This window comes from Schistocerca cancellata, chromosome 5, assembly GCF_023864275.1.
Source record: "Schistocerca cancellata isolate TAMUIC-IGC-003103 chromosome 5, iqSchCanc2.1, whole genome shotgun sequence".
Lineage (NCBI taxonomy): Eukaryota > Metazoa > Arthropoda > Insecta > Orthoptera > Acrididae > Schistocerca > Schistocerca cancellata.
In genome coordinates, this window is record NC_064630.1 from 810123338 (window position 1) to 810139480 (window position 16143).

The following is a 16143-nucleotide window of genomic DNA, read 5'->3' on the forward strand; positions in this document are numbered from 1 at the left end:
CTAAGATTTAGGAACGTCTCTAGGTAAAAGTTCGAAATCTATGCATATAATAAGAAATTTCGGACTTTCACCACAACGTGATAGTAAGTTTTAGGTTTCACCAGTTAATTCTATGATTTACCAATCATCTTACTTTAGCAGTAACATATATACAAATAAAGGCAGATGTTAATAAGGGCACGGCACCTCGGTACGCACGGCAATCTTTGATCAAGTCACAGATTTTGCAATCCTCGCTCGCCAGCGATGGCGATGGCCTTAGGTATCGATATCCTCACAGGTTGTTTACTAATTTCAGGTGTAGGGTAAACAAGTGTACACAACGTTGCTTTCAAGTGCATCTGGAGATATCTTGATAGCATCGTATTTGTAACTAAGAAGGTGGGTACTTGCGTTTTTGATATAAGCTACATATTATTATGTGTATTTAATTAACCCACTGGATCATATGCGTTTCAGTGTAGATTACAATCTGGAGTTTGCATGTCTGTGTGATAGAATCTCAGTTATTGAATAATAATAGAGCTTCTGTAGATATTTTAGTAGAAATCTATCAGAAGCCTTTTTATTTGCAATGCATTTCATGTTTTATAACTTCTTGAACAATTTTATTCCCAAATTCTGTGCACTTTCTGACATATGAACTGGCTGAGTTAACATGAAAGCTTCCTTTTAATCTTGTGTTGTGAATCTGACTGCGTCAACAGTCTGCGTCATACTGTCAGCCCTCGTCACAATTTTTGGTTAGAATGTGATGTATGATGACTGTCTCCCGTCAAAATCTTGCTCTGCTAACAGAACAATGTGTAGCAGCATTTGATGTCGGAGTTGTATTGCTTCGTGGTAATCTACATGAGCGATGATTTAACAAATATATGTGAAGGCGAAATAAATTTATGTGGTATTAGATTTGTCCGTAGCGTAGTCCGATGTCTACGTTCGCGACATATTTACCGCACATTTCATTATAAAACCTCCAAGGTAAATTCAGAAAAATTGTTTTACATAACATAAAATATTTGACGAATATGGCCTATACTAACTACGAAAAATGCAAGAGATGGTCCCTGTGTAATACTGACTCTGAATGGTTGAAAGGAACATTTAAAGGACTTGACATTTGGCAAAGCGGAAATACGGAAGCGTCCGATCCCACCCGTCTGCTTTGACCCATGACGTCACAAATATGGCGGAAAAAAACAAACACACACACTTTCCACAAGAAGCCTAATGACACTAACGGGACAAGCGCGGGAAATGGGGTGTTTTGGGTGGGGGGCAAACTAAATATAAACAAATTTAGACGCCTTGCGTAGCTACAACGTGTAAGTGAAGACAGCCATGCATGAATACCCACCCACCTCCCCAGGGGTCGTAACCCCTGCAACCCATAGAAGATAAAGATGCTTCAGTAGCTGATTAGTGTTTTTTGTATTTAAAAAAAAAAAAAAAAAAATCTCACGGGATAGAACGAACAGATCAGAAAGATAAATATAATAAACTAAAACAGAAATTCGAGGAAACAGATAATTAAAATAAGTAATAAGTGTTTTTAAATAAAAAAAAAAATCTCACGAGATAGAACAAACAGATCAGAAAAGTAAATAAAATATGATAAAACAGAACTGGAGACAGCCACACTCAAACCAAACTCCGCGCCGTCATGACGTCACACATGACAACACCCTTACGTCACGGGTCAAAGCCGACGTGTGGGATCGGACGCTTCTGTCGACCCGGCAAAGCTTGTAAATGATGTGCTTGAGAGCTCAATTTTGTTAGGAGAATGTTAGAGATGCAAGATAGGAAAAAGGGCAGCATCAGCTGTACATTTTTAATCTGTTTATTGCAGGTTGATTTCACTACTCTTTAGCTATCTTCAGTGCAGTCTTATCCAAGTCATGATGACTCACTGTAAATGTCATTGTTTCTTATCTGTGATGCCTATGGGGGTACTAGGCCTATGTGTGATTTTATTTATGATGAGTCATCATGTCTTGGATATAATTGCACTGAAAATAGTGACACAGTATCTAAAATCATTCTACAGGAAACAGATTAAAAATTTACTACCAGTGCTGCCCCCCCTCCTCTCTTGGATCTCATGAACCATTTCGGTGACTGTTGGGGATATACTTCCTACTAAATGTTTTTCTGTACACCATTTAAAGAAATACTGTACGCGCAAAGTTGACACTCTGGCGCAGTGACTGGCAGGAGCAACTTCAGAGGCATTTCCCACGTACAGCCACTCCCATCAGCCAGCGCACTGAGTGTTAGCTTTGTTTGTGCGTTTAATATGTGTTACCACTTCTGTATGCCCCTGGCATTTAGTGACAGTCCGCTGCACTGTAGCTTCTGTTTGTAGTGAAGTATATCCTTCAGGACTGTGGGAAGTATATATCCCACCAAACAATGGTGTTTTAATGATTATTGAGAAATATTGTTGCCACCAAAATAGTATCTGGAAGGGGCTTGAGAAGTATACTTTCCACATAATTAATCTGTCATTTGTGGTCCTTGGGAAGCATACTTACGCCAACTTAGGGGTATCCCAAAGCTTTTGGGAATACTTCTTCCCACCTCTGTCTATGCCTGACTCCTTGTGCTAGTACACTGCACCAGGTGTATGAAAACTGCTACAACGATCAGTTTTTGTTTGTCAAGGGATCACTATTGTTGTTGGAACACACTGCTTCACTTCTGCAATATACATTATTGTGACCTGTATCAGCTCATTATTGTGTGATAAAGTTCCAAGGATTGTTTTCACATTGTGGTAGGTAAACTTGAATATTGGTAACAAATATTTTTTAAATAAAGTAAAAAGAATACACAAAATAAAAACAGAAAACACCGTTCATTAATTTTTTTATGTGTAATGGTAGTACACAACAGTACACAAAAGCGAAGTGAGAAATCCATTTACCACCACAGTTTTAATACCTCACAAAGGTGCTGTGGTGATATGTGTGCCAGCATAGTTTTTGGTCCTAAATCACAAAAATTAAATTATCAAAAAATAAATATAGGCCTAGTCAATTGATCACAATTCTAATAGGATGGGGAAAAAAAATTAGCTTTGCTGCTACAAAAAATGTGTCCGCGAAATGGTTAATAAGGTTGTGTAACAAGTTGTTCCTGATGGAAACAAACGTGAAGGGTGTTAGAATTTATCGTGTTGATTCCTTTAGATTAGTCCTAAAATGTGCATGCTATTTACTGTTTTTTTTTTCTTTTTTTGTGTATATTGCTTTTGATACAGTGTAAATGCCCTTTTAATTAATTAACTCAGTGGATAGATTTCTGACTTCCTAAACCTTGCTGGGAATTAATTTGGTTTAATTTTGATAATGAACTTTATCAACTTCTTGTTCATTACTTTATCCAGTATATTGATAAAACTGGAGGATTTGTAGTTGGTTGATAGATAATCATTATATCTTTCTCACTAGCTCTGAAAGTAGTTTTTACTTGGATATTTTAAACACTCACAGAAAAGACACCTGATTATAGTGCACAGTTTCATATGGGTGAGGGAGAGGCACAATCAGTTTTGGATTTCTGTGTGGGATATCATCTGTTCCTGCTGAGTATGTTTTTTTTTATTTTATTTTTTATTTTTTTTATGGCTGTTACAGATCAGTCATAGGTTGCAATTCCACATACCTGCTTTGATCCATGACTTAAGTGTGTTGAATGTCGAATCAAAACACCATTTAAATTTCAATTTATTTTATTTCGTCAGTCAGCTTCAGCACTACATTACACCATCTTCAGGCCCCATGACTGACATGTAGGAGGAATCCCATTTCTGGTCCAGCCGAAATAAGTGCCAGCATTCAGTGACTGGTATCCGTAGATTTCTTCATAACACGGTGATCCCTTCAATCATCGCTTTGTTAAGAAGAAATCTATAGATACAATCACTGGATGCTGACCCTTATTTTGGCTGGACCATAGGTGGGATTCTTGTTATAAATCAGTCAGGGGGTCTGAAATGACATAATATAGTGCTGAAATTGGTTGCTCAAATAAACTAACAACTGGAAATTCAGACAGCTGAAGGTTTTTTTTTTTATATTCGACATCATCTACTGAACAGCCGATGCCCCATAACCATCTGTATAAAGATGATCTGACAGAGACGTAGGCCTAAGTATGTGGTTTTGTGTGACATCACAGAGGCTTTGAAACTGATTGTGTTTGTAGCGGGCATGCTGGAGGAAGTAGTGACGCACGCTAATGTCAGATTATTTTTATTTTTTTATTTTTTATTTTTTTTGTTTTGAGTGATGGTAATGCTGCAATGGAGTTTTCCCTATGTAGTTTTTGGTGATTTTGTAGGTTCTTGGTCGCATGTAAATTGGTTATTTAATTTCAGTAGTTACTGGATAACAATTTCTTTTTTTTTGGGGGGGGGGGCTTTTAGTTTATTTTTGAAATTTATTTGTTGAGTTAAGTTTTGTGTTTGTCACTCATTTCTAGGTGTAATCTAACCATGAAATTTAACATTTGTTTGTTGTTGGCTGCGATAGTGCAGGATATGGCTGCCACCACAATGTTCTAAAGTTGTACGGTGTAATTTCCCAGTGTGTTCGGTGTTACCAGTGTGGTGCGTCGATGCAATTAACAGGAGGTCCTGTTTATTGAACAGAGAACTTTATGTGTGAGGGTATCGTCATGATAATGTTTGGAGGTCCGTTAGGAGATTTCTTGGTTAAAGCAATCTAGGCTAGCCTCGCAGGATATTGTGTTGTTAACTAGTCATTGGTGTTATTGTTATTCTATTGCATGCACGATAAAAGTGTGACTGATAGGTGTGTCCTGGATTGGTATTCTTTTTGTCGTGAGGTACATACTAAGGTTTTTTTGGTAGAGGTGTATTTAGAGGGCTGGGAGTAATTGGAGAAATTGATGAATTGCAGTTTGAGAAGATTAAGCATGAGTGGGGTGACCATCCTATCGAAACGTGTGTGGAGGCTGTTGTCTCCAGGGGTGGGTGTTCTTATGTGGTTTCTGCGTGGGTTAATAGAGAAGTGTATTGCAGAGGGGTCAGCTACAGTTGGATTGTTTTTCTTCATGTACGGATTTGGGTAGTAGGGGTTTTCATCATTTAACAGTAAATCATAGTGTAGAGTTCAAAGGCTATTCAATGAAGGACACATTAAAGATCTGATGTATGTACCGCCTCTACCGTGTGGTGTAGCAGAGCTCCAGGAGAGAATACGGGAAGCGACTGCCACAATTGATGTTGCCATGCTGGGACGGGTATGGCAAGAATTCGATTACTGTACTGACATCTGCCGGGTCACTCATGGTTTGCATATGGAATGTTTGTAAAAAAATACTTTCAGAGTTTCTCTTCAAAATGCAGTATGTATGACATCCGTACAATGTTTAGTTCTTATGCAATAAATAATTGAAAGTGTTCCCGGAATTTATGTAGAACCTGTAAGTGCTGAATTTTCTATCATCAGACCAATTTTCTCTCATTGGTGATGAATTAAAGTAGTTTATGCTATCGTGATGAAAATTCCTGCACTTTGAGCGTGCTGTTCTTTAATAGTTCTGAAATTAATCTTAACTATTCAAGCTTCATGGTCATTGAATTCTGTATAACTTTTATAGACAACATGAATTTATGTGTACTGTGGAACTTCGATTATATGCCCTCCAGTTTTATGTTTTTCGTCATTCTATGCCATAAACTCATAGCACCTGTGAAAGCACATAAGATCAATGCTAAAAATTCCTTGATTTTGCATTTCTTCCTAGTAAGGTTGCCTCGATTCTAAGTTCCTATCTGATGTCCTGCTTGACTTCATAATGTTTTCTTCCTATTGACCTTTGATGTGACACAAAAGACAAATGGTTTGTATCATGGATGGCGGTGGAGTTAAGGGAATATTTTAGGCAGTTGCGGTGAGGTGAGATGTGAGAAAGGAAATGCTGGTCTAATTCATGATCAGTGTTGTCACCACAACTTCCAACATTTAGCTTAACTGTGCAATTATGATACAGCTACTGCTAGGTTGCAGTGGCAATGGAAAAACAAGACAGTCGACACAAAGTGTTCAGGACCGAATCAATACATGACAAAGAGGTTCAGCCACCATCTTTTCTTATGCCACTTATAACTTGGTCTAAACTTTTTGCATCTATTTCCGATATGCTGTATTCAGCAACAGTATCAATTGTCAACCTTTTAAATTCAAACACTGAATGTGGAAGAATATGATGGTCATAATAGAGGAAACATCACCCATTTCTGGCTAGTGAACTCTTATTGGCTGGTGAGCTGTTGTTGGATGGTGACTTGTTAAGTCACCCAATAGCCAGCGCAGCCACTACACCACACTAACACATGTGAAATGAGCTTGCCTACTGGACATGTGAAGAGGGGGAGTGGTCCTTCAACAATGGGAGTGCAGTTAGAGGTGAAAGCATTTTGTAAAGTGCTGCAAATATACTTCTTGTGCAGATGATGTGCTATCGCAGAGATGTCACATGGAAATAGAACAAGGGTTTTGCAGTGGCACATTTTTAAAGACTTTCGTGTTCAAATCTGACACGATACAGTTGCAACAACTACGTACACTACTCATGTATACACTTTGCACCATGCACACCACACACTGTAGATCGTAAAGACTGGCACCAGTTAGGGCGTGTTGCAAAACTGTAGCACCTGAGCTTTCTTTCACATTTACATTTTAGGCAGTGTACAGAAATTCACTGAGCTAACTTCTAACAAGCTTGTAATGTCATCTGGGGAAGTAAACTCATTTTTTCATGTCTCTGTTTCTCTAATCAAGCCTAAAATAACAATTTAATGCTGATGAGCATATGAAGTGCGGCTCATAAGAAAAGCATTAAACAGTAACAATAATGGTGCCAAATTTTCTCATTAAGATGATGTTCACATTTATGTTTATTGTTTAACCCCTTAGCTGCTGCGATGGTTTTGGTTTAATTCAACATATTTGTCAATTTTTGCTTTTTTTCTGGGTGAGCACGAAGGATGATATCTCAAAAATGCGTGCGTTGAATGTGTAGTTTGTGGACATAGCATGTTGGAAAATAGCTCGATTGCCTTGTACCCAGGTACCAATTTCAGTTTTTTGATGAGTTTTTACTTGCCATTGCATATCTGTGATTTTTTTAAGAACTGACGAAATTCGTTACCACATATTATAGTATAAACATTGTATCGCACATTTAATTTTCTTCACTTAGACAGATTTTATAGAAAGTATTGCAGAGGATTGCGATTTTTTATCATATACATGCCAATTAATTGTGATTTTGCTCTTATTTTGGGAGGCTTTAGCATTTTCCTCGATTCTGAACTTTCGTCTATTTTTCCTTTTTTAAAGACTGGGCTGCACGAAAATGTAAAATAGGGGTTTCAGTATATCACTCAATATTTGGTCCATCTCTGATTGATTGGTCCTTGTTATAAAATTTATAGGGTGATTGATTCTATGGATACTGGATGTCAGCTGTGTCCCATAACATAATGACAGTGTGGCTTGTGACGACATACACACACAAAAGGAAAGAGGACATGCACTAACAGTATTTCTTATGTGTCTTTAGTAGTTTATGGACTATAGGTTGTGGTGACAGTGTAGTTCGAGGTCTGTGTTAGGTTGAATGGTGGCAGTTTGGTGGTCACATGGTCTCGGATGCTTCTGTCAGTCCAGATTTGCTGTAACAGTAAAGTTGTATGGCCTGATGAAGTTCAATACAGTGGTCTACTTTTTACATTTACTAAGGAAATAAACATTACAGAATACCGAAGACCTAATAGAACTTACCTTGTTTGAGAACCATTCCATTTTCTCCAGAAATTATGCTAAATTTCCTGGTGGGGAATAGGAGGTCTATACAGCAGCTGTAATTAAGTTTTTGATTTTTATTGCTGCTATCTCAGAATGGTTTTCACTGCTCTGGAAGTACAGTTGATATCTTAATGACTTCTGTATCATACACTCCTGGAAATGGAAAAAAGAACACATTGACACCGGTGTGTCAGACCCACCATACTTGCTCCGGACACTGCGAGAGGGCTGTACAAGCAATGATCACACGCACGGCACAGCGGACACACCAGGAACCGCGGTGTTGGCCGTCGAATGGCGCTAGCTGCGCAGCATTTGTGCACCGCCGCCGTCAGTGTCAGCCAGTTTGCCGTGGCATACGGAGCTCCATCGCAGTCTTTAACACTGGTAGCATGCCGCGACAGCGTGGACGTGAACCGTATGTGCAGTTGACGGACTTTGAGCGAGGGCGTATAGTGGGCATGCGGGAGGCCGGGTGGACGTACCGCTGAATTGCTCAACACGTGGGGTGTGAGGTCTCCACAGTACATCGATGTTGTCGCGGAAGGTGCACGTGCCCGTCGACCTGGGACCGGACCCCAGCGACGCACGGATGCACGCCAAGACCGTAGGATCCTACGCAGTGCCGTAGGGGACCGCACCGCCACTTCCCAGCAAATTAGGGACACTGTTGCTCCTGGGGTATCGGCTAGGACCATTCGCAACCGTCTCCATGAAGCTGGGCTACGGTCCCGCACACCGTTAGGCCGTCTTCCGCTCACGCCCCAACATCGTGCAGCCCGCCTCCAGTGGTGTCGCGACAGGCGTGAATGGAGGGACAAATGGAGACGTGTCGTCTTCAGCGATGAGAGTCGCTTCTGCCTTGGTGCCAATGATGGTCGTATGCGTGTTTGGCGCCGTGCAGGTGAGCACCACAATCAGGACTGCATAGACTGAGGCACACAGGGCCAACACCCGGCATCATGGTGTGGGGAGCGATCTCCTACACTGGCCGTACACCACTGGTGATCGTCGAGGGGACACTGAATAGTGCACGGTACATCCAAACCGTCATCGAACCCATCGTTCTACCATTCCTAGACCGGCTAGGGAACTTGCTGTTCCAACAGGACAATGCACGTCCGCATGTATCCCGTGCCACCCAACGTGCTCTAGAAGGTGTAAGTCAACTACACTGGCCAGCAAGATCTCCGGATCTGTCCCCCATTGAGCATGTTTGGGACTGGATGAAGCGTCGTCTCACGCGGTCTGCACGTCCAGCACGAACGCTGGTCCAACTGAGGCGCCAGGTGGAAATGGCATGGCAAGCCGTTCCACAGGACTACGTCCATCATCTCTACGATCGTCTCCATGGGAGAATAGCAGCCTGCATTGCTGCGAAAGGTGGATATACACTGTACTAGTGCCGACATTGTGCATGCTCTGTTGCCTGTGTCTATGTGCCTGTGGTTCTGTCAGTGTGATCATTTGATGTATCTGACCCCAGGAATGTGTCAATAAAGTTTCCCCTTCCTGGGACAATGAATTCACGGTGTTCTTATTTCAATTTCCAGGAGTGTAGATTGCTACTTACTGTAAAGGAGACATGTTAAGTTGCAGGCACACACAATTAAGACACTTACATAATCCTTTTGGCCACAGCTTTCATCAGCAAAAGACAAACACACACCATTCGTACACACATGACCGCCATCTCCAGCATCTTGAACTGGAATACTGGAGCTGATGATCAGCTGTGCATGAGGTGTGCTTGCTTGTGTGTATGAATGGTGTGTGTTTCTCTTTTGGTGATTAAGGCTGTGGCTGAAAGCTTTATGTAAGCGTTTTTTAACTGTGCCTGTCTGTAACTTAAAATGTCTCCTTTGTGGTAAGTAGCAATCTGTCTTTCCCTACATTGTTGATGTTCCACTATTTGACTTATGTATCAGTCAGACTTGAAAATAGTGTTAAGGGAAGGAAAGTAGATGTATATGAGATGAGAGAAATAATGTTGTGAGAAGAATAAGACAGTCCACAGAATGACTGAAGCCAATAAAAGGCCCCTGGAGAAGAAAACATTTTCTCACAATTATTGAGATACTTGGTATAACACAGTATAGCAGCACTTGGGGAAAATGTGTTTTTAACCATCAGCTGTTTATTATGAACCTACATGTGTACCAGCTTCAGTTATAGACCATCGTCACTGGATGTAAAGTGAAAGCATATTTCATGTAACATCAGTATTACCAAAGTGGAAGTCTATAGTCAATAGTAGAGTGCAGCATTTCCAATAATTACACAATATCATAGTTACTGTTTAACTATTGTAAATGCTGCGCTTTACCATTGACTTTCATTGTCACAATGTTACATGAGTCTGCATGGTACATGAAATATTCTTTCACCTGATCTATGATGATGGTCTGGGACTGTTTATTATAAACAGCTGATGATTAATAATGCACTTTCTCAAGTACTTAACAGCTGTAGGTTGTCACTTAACCAAAATTTTAAATTACATGACAGAACTGTTCCACCTGGTGTGCAAGATTTATGAGACAGGCAAAACAATTTAAGAAGAATGTAATTGGTTGCATAATGCTGACATGAATTATTTACAGAAGACTTCAGAGGAGATCAGATTGATTTCTGAAGAAACATACAAACATGTGAGGCAGTACTGACCCTACGATTTCTTTCAGAGAGCAGTTCTAAGATCTGAAAGACAGTAGAGGGAAGCACTGGTTGAGAAGGTAGTGAGACAACATTGTAACCTATTTGCACTGTTCTTCAGTCTGTACATTGAACAGCACTAAAAGAAACCTAGAATATATTTGGAAAGGGAATTGAAAGTTCAAGGAAAAGAAAATTGTTGTAGTTTACAGACTACACTGTAATTCTGTCAGAGAGAAAAAAGGACTAGAAAGAGCTGTTGAATGGAACAGGTAGCCTTTCGAAAATAGTTTTAGGATGAACATGAACAAAAATAAAATGAGGTCAATGGATTTTAGCTGAATTAAATCAGGTGATGCTGAAGGAATTAGATTGGGAAATGAGATGAGTTTTGTTATTTGGGCTACAAAATAAATGACGATGACCAAAGTAGAGAGGATATGAAATGCATATACCAATAGCAAGAAAATCATTTCTTAAAAAGATAAATTTGACAATTTCAAATTTAAGTTTAGGAAGTCATCTCTGAAATTGACTGTGTGGAGTGCAACCTTGTATGAAAGTGAAAAGTGAATGAAGGCAGGGCAGACAAAAAGATAATAGAAGTTTTCAAAGTGTGGTGCTATAAAATAATCCATGACGATTAGATGGGTAGATTAAATATCTAATGGCAAGGTACTGAATCAAATTGAAACAAAAAGAAATTTGTGACACAAATTGACTAAGAGAAGAGATTGGTTGATAGAACATATTCTGAGGCACCAAGGTACCAGCTAAAACTGTAAAGAGGTGAAGCCTTGACTGTAGTAAGCAGGTTCAAATGGATGTAGTTGTTTTGGTTGTACAGAGATGAAAAGGCTTTCACAGGGTAGCCCAGCATGGAGAGTGTCATCAGGCCAGTCTTGGGACTGAAGGATAAAACATCACCCTCAGGGGGCTCACCACTCCTTGGTGAGTAGATGCGTGGTTACAAGGGGGGCCCCAACCTTTACTGCACTACTTCCTCTTTCTGTGCCGCAAACCTATTCTTCACTATCTCATACCTCCTCTGACTTTTTGCCAGATGGCTGGCCCTTTTGGTGCAGACCATAACCTGAACTTGGTTCCTGATTTTGGTCTCGATTTCCAGCTTAATTCCCAGAGCTATATTCACCTTCCAGTAACGATTATACAGTCCCCATTATTGCGTTTGACCTGTCATCTATTCCAAATTTTACAGAACTGCGTGTTGTGCAGGGAAATTCACTCGCTGTGTGGTGTATACTATGCCTCGCTGGGCCCTCAAACACAATGGATGTCAGTGGCACAGGTACTCATCTGGTGGCAGCAGGTGACCCTGGGTGTAGACTGCCTCATTGAGTGTTTCATGCCTCATTTCCCAGTCTCAAGATCACGTAATTCTCCAGTGGAATTGTGGCAGTTTTTTCCACCACCTGGCTGAGCTATGGCAACTGTAAAGCTTTACACCTGCTTTCTGCATTGCCCTCCAGGAAACCTGGTTCCAAGCAATGTAGACCCCTGCCCTCCACAGCTATAACGGATATTACAGGAACCCTAGCAACTATAATAGAGTGTCAGGTGGAGTTTGTGTCTATGTACTGAACTCAATATGTATTGAACCTGTGGCGCTTCAAACCACTCTTGAAGCTGTGGCTGCCAGGATATGGACAACGCAGGAAATAATGATCTGCAATGTATATCTTCCTCCAGATGGTGCAGTACCCCTGAACGTATTGGCTGCACTGATTGATCAACTCCCTAAACCTTTCCTTTGGGAGATTTTAATGCACATAACCCCTTGTGGGGTGGCACAATGCTTCTGGCCGAGGTAGGGAGTTCGAAAATTTACTGTCAAAACTTGACCTCTGCCTCTTAAATACAGGTGCCCCCGCACATTTCAGTGTGGCACATATTCAGCCATTGATTTCTCGGTTTGCAGTCCTGGCCTTCTCCCATCTATCCACTGGAGAGCACATGATGACCTGTGTGGTAGTGACCACTTCCCCATCTTCCCGTCATTCCCCTGGCATCATGACCACGGGCACCTACCCAGATGGGCTATAAACAAGGCAGACTGGGAAGCCTTCACCTCTGCTGTTACTGCTGAATTTCCCCCACATGGTGCTATCGATGTTGACGTTGGGCATGTCACAACGACGACTGTTTCTGCGGCGGAAAACATGATCCCTCGTTCTTTCGGGTGCCCCAGTTAAAGACAGCTCCTTGATGGTCGCCAGAAGTTGCTGAAGCAATTAAAGAGCGTTGGTGAGCTCTACAGTGGCATAAGTGGCACCCTTCCCTAGAGCACCTAATAGCCTTTAAGCGGGTCTGTGGCCGCGTTCGCCAACTTATAAAATGATGGAAAGAGGACTCTTGGGCGCGGTATGTGTAGACCATTGGGTGTCATACATCACCTTCCCAAGTCTGGATGAAGATCAGATGTCTTTTTGGGTACCAGACCCCAACAGGTGTCCCTGGAATTAACATCAATGTTGTGTTATCTACTGACGCAAATGCGATTGTTGAGCACTTTGCTGAGTACTATGCTCGAGCCTCTGTGCCAGAGAACTAGCCCCCAGCCTTTTGCACCCTCAAACGGCAGATGGAAAGAAAAGTCCTCTCGTTCGCTACATGCCACAGTGAACCCTATAACGCCCCATTTACAGAGTGAGAGCTCCTCAGCACCCTTGCACATTGCCCCGGCACAGCTCCTGGGCCGGATCGGATCCACAGTCAGATGATTAAACATCTCTTGTCTGACTATAAGAGATGTCACCTCGTCATCTTCAGCCCGATCTGGTGCGATGGCATCTTTCCGTCACAATGGCGGGAGAGCACCATCATTCTTGTGCTCAAACTCGATCAAAACCCACTTGATGTAGATAGCTACCGGCCCATCAGCCTCACCAACTTTCTTTGTAAACTGCTGGAACATACGGTGTGTTGGCAGTTTGGTTGGGTTCTGGAGTCGTGTGGCCTACTAGCACCATGTCAGGGTGGCTTCCGCCAGGGTTGCTCTACCACTGATGGATAATCTTTTGTCCTTCGAGTCTGCCATCAGAACAGCCTTTTCCAGATGCCAACATCTAGTTGCCGTCTTTTTTGACTTGCATAAAGTATACGACACGACCTGACGACATCACATCCTTGCCACATTGTATGAGTGCAGTCTCCAGGGCCCGCTCCCGATTTTTATCCAAAACTTCCTGTCACTGTGTACTGTCCAAGTTGGTGCCTTCCATAGTTCCCCACCCCCGTATTCAGGAGAATGGCATTCTGCAGGGCTCCATATTGAGTGTCTCTCTATTTTTAGTGGCTATTAACGGCCTAGCAGTAGCTGTAGGGCCGTCGGTCTCACCTTGTCTGTATGCAATTGACTTCCGCATTTTGTACTGCTCCTCCAGTACTGGTGTTGCTGAGTGGCGCCTACAGAGAGCCATTCACAAGGTGCAGTCATGGGCTGTAGCCCACGGCTTCCAGTTTCCAGACGCGAAATAGTGTGTCGTGCATTTCTGTCTGTGTCGCACCATTCATCCAGAACCAGAACTTTACCTTAATGATGATCCATTCACTGTAGTGGAGACATATCGATTCTTAGGACTCGTTTTCGATGACCGATTGACTTGGCTATTTCACCTTCCTCAGCTTAAGCAGAAGTGCTGGCAGGACTTCAATGCTCTCCGCTGCCTGAGCAACACCAACTGGGGTGCAGATCGCTCTACGTTGCTGTAGCTCTACAGAGCCCTTGTTCAATCCCACCTTGACTATGGGAGTCTGGTTTATGGTTTGGCGGTGCAAAAGACAAAACCAGAAGGTTTAAGGTTTACTGAGACTGTGCATCAGCTTATTACTCAGATAAAAATGGTCAGCAAATGTGCCTTTCTTTGTGATAGTGCATTTCAAATATTTAAACAGGAGCAATAAATGGAAAAAATTCCAAGATCTCACTGAAAAATATATTGGCGTGTAAATTATAAGGTCTAATCTAAGCACATTTTGTGACAACACTGTGTTTGTTAATTATGTACTACTGTGACTTTACTAATGATTATTGTTAGTTATGTAGTGATATATGCTTGAAAATTTGGTGCTTTGAAATATTAGAGATCATTGTCATCTACATCTACTCTTTGCAAAACCACCGTGAGGTGCATGGCAGAGGGTACATACTGTTGTACCAGTTATTAGGGTTTCTTCCTGTTCCATTCACACATGAAGCGAGGGGAAGAATGACTGTTCTGTACACCACTGTGGTGTTTGCCCAGCATGGGAGCTTTTAGAATGAGTCTGGTGACCAGTGTCCTGGTGGAGGCCGGAGTCCCTCCATTGAAGATTAGGTGTGCACAACTGCTCGCCAGTTACATTGCTCACATTCGTATTTCTCTTGTGCATCCGTATTACCATCTCCTTTTCCCAACCGTGGCAGTTCATTTCCAGCATTGGTGGCTCCAGGTCGGGCTTACAATTATGGTTCACGTACAGCACTCCTTGCCAGATGGCTGCAGTGTTTTCACTGCAGAGCTGGCGGCCATAATCTCGTGCTCTTGAGCACATCCACTCGTGCCCTGGCGAGTCATTTCTCCTGTGTACTGACTCCTTGAGCAACCTGTGAGCAATCGACCAGTGCTTCCCTCGCCATCCTTTGGTACCATCCATTCAGGAGTCCATCTATGACCTGGAATGTCCCGTTGTTCAGTGGTGTTTGTGTGGACCTCAGGACACATCGGAATCCCAGGCAGCGAATTTGCCTACAGGCTGGTCAAACAGGGTACGCGGAAACCACTTCTGGAGACAGGCATCTCCAAAACTGTCCTGCATTCTGTCTTACGCCGCAGGGTTTTTTGGCTTTGGGAGATGGAGTGGCACAACAAGCTGCATGTCATTTAGGAGACTATGAATGTGTGGAAGTCTTCCATGCGGGCCTCTCGCAGGAAATCAATTGTCCTCTGCCGGCTCCACATTGGCCATATGTGGCTAACACATGGTTACCTCATCCGTTGCGAGATCCCACCTCGGTGTCACTGTGGCTCACAAATGACGATAGTCCACCTCTTGCTGGACTGCCCACTTTTAGCCACTCAGCGGCAGACTTTTAACTTTCCCAACACCCTACCTTCGGTGTTGGGTGCCAATGCCTCAACAGCACCTTTAGTTTTATGTTTTATTCGTGAGGGTGGGTTTTATTATTTGATCTAAGTTATAGCACATGTCCTTTGTCGCTCTGTGTCCTCCACCCTAGTGCTTTTAGGGTGGGAGGTTTTAATGTGTTGCAGAGTGGCTGGCTTCTCCTTTTTATTCTTATGGTCAGCCAGCCATGGTAATCTGCTCTCTTCTTTTGATGTCTTCTACATGTTTCTTGCATCTCTCTTGGTTTTCTTGTCCGATTTTGTCCATTTTTGTGTTTTTTGCCCTTCTGTCATTTTTGTGGTTTTCTCCTTTCTTCCAGCTGTCTTTTGTATGTCTCGATTATTTTACTCTCACCCTTGTGGAATTATTTTAATCGGAACGAGGGGCTGGTGACCTAGCAGTTTGGTCCCTCTCCCTCTTCTAAACCAACCAACTGACCAACCATCACCATTCAACAAAACCCAACATTTTAATTTCACAAAATGGGCATATGATTAGTGAAACTGAAAAGCTG

General features: G+C 42.1%; 1 protein-coding gene across 1 annotated transcript in view; it reads left to right on the forward strand.

Annotated features, from left to right (window-relative positions):
* Positions 1-249: 249 nt before the first annotated feature.
* The window catches only part of LOC126187780 (ribosome biogenesis protein SLX9 homolog), a 74055-nt gene continuing 58161 nt past the window's right edge, over positions 250-16143 (forward strand). The window contains exon 1 of the mRNA XM_049929051.1: positions 250-381. The gene's annotated coding sequence lies outside the window, so the exon portion shown is untranslated. The remainder of the gene's footprint in view (positions 382-16143) is intronic.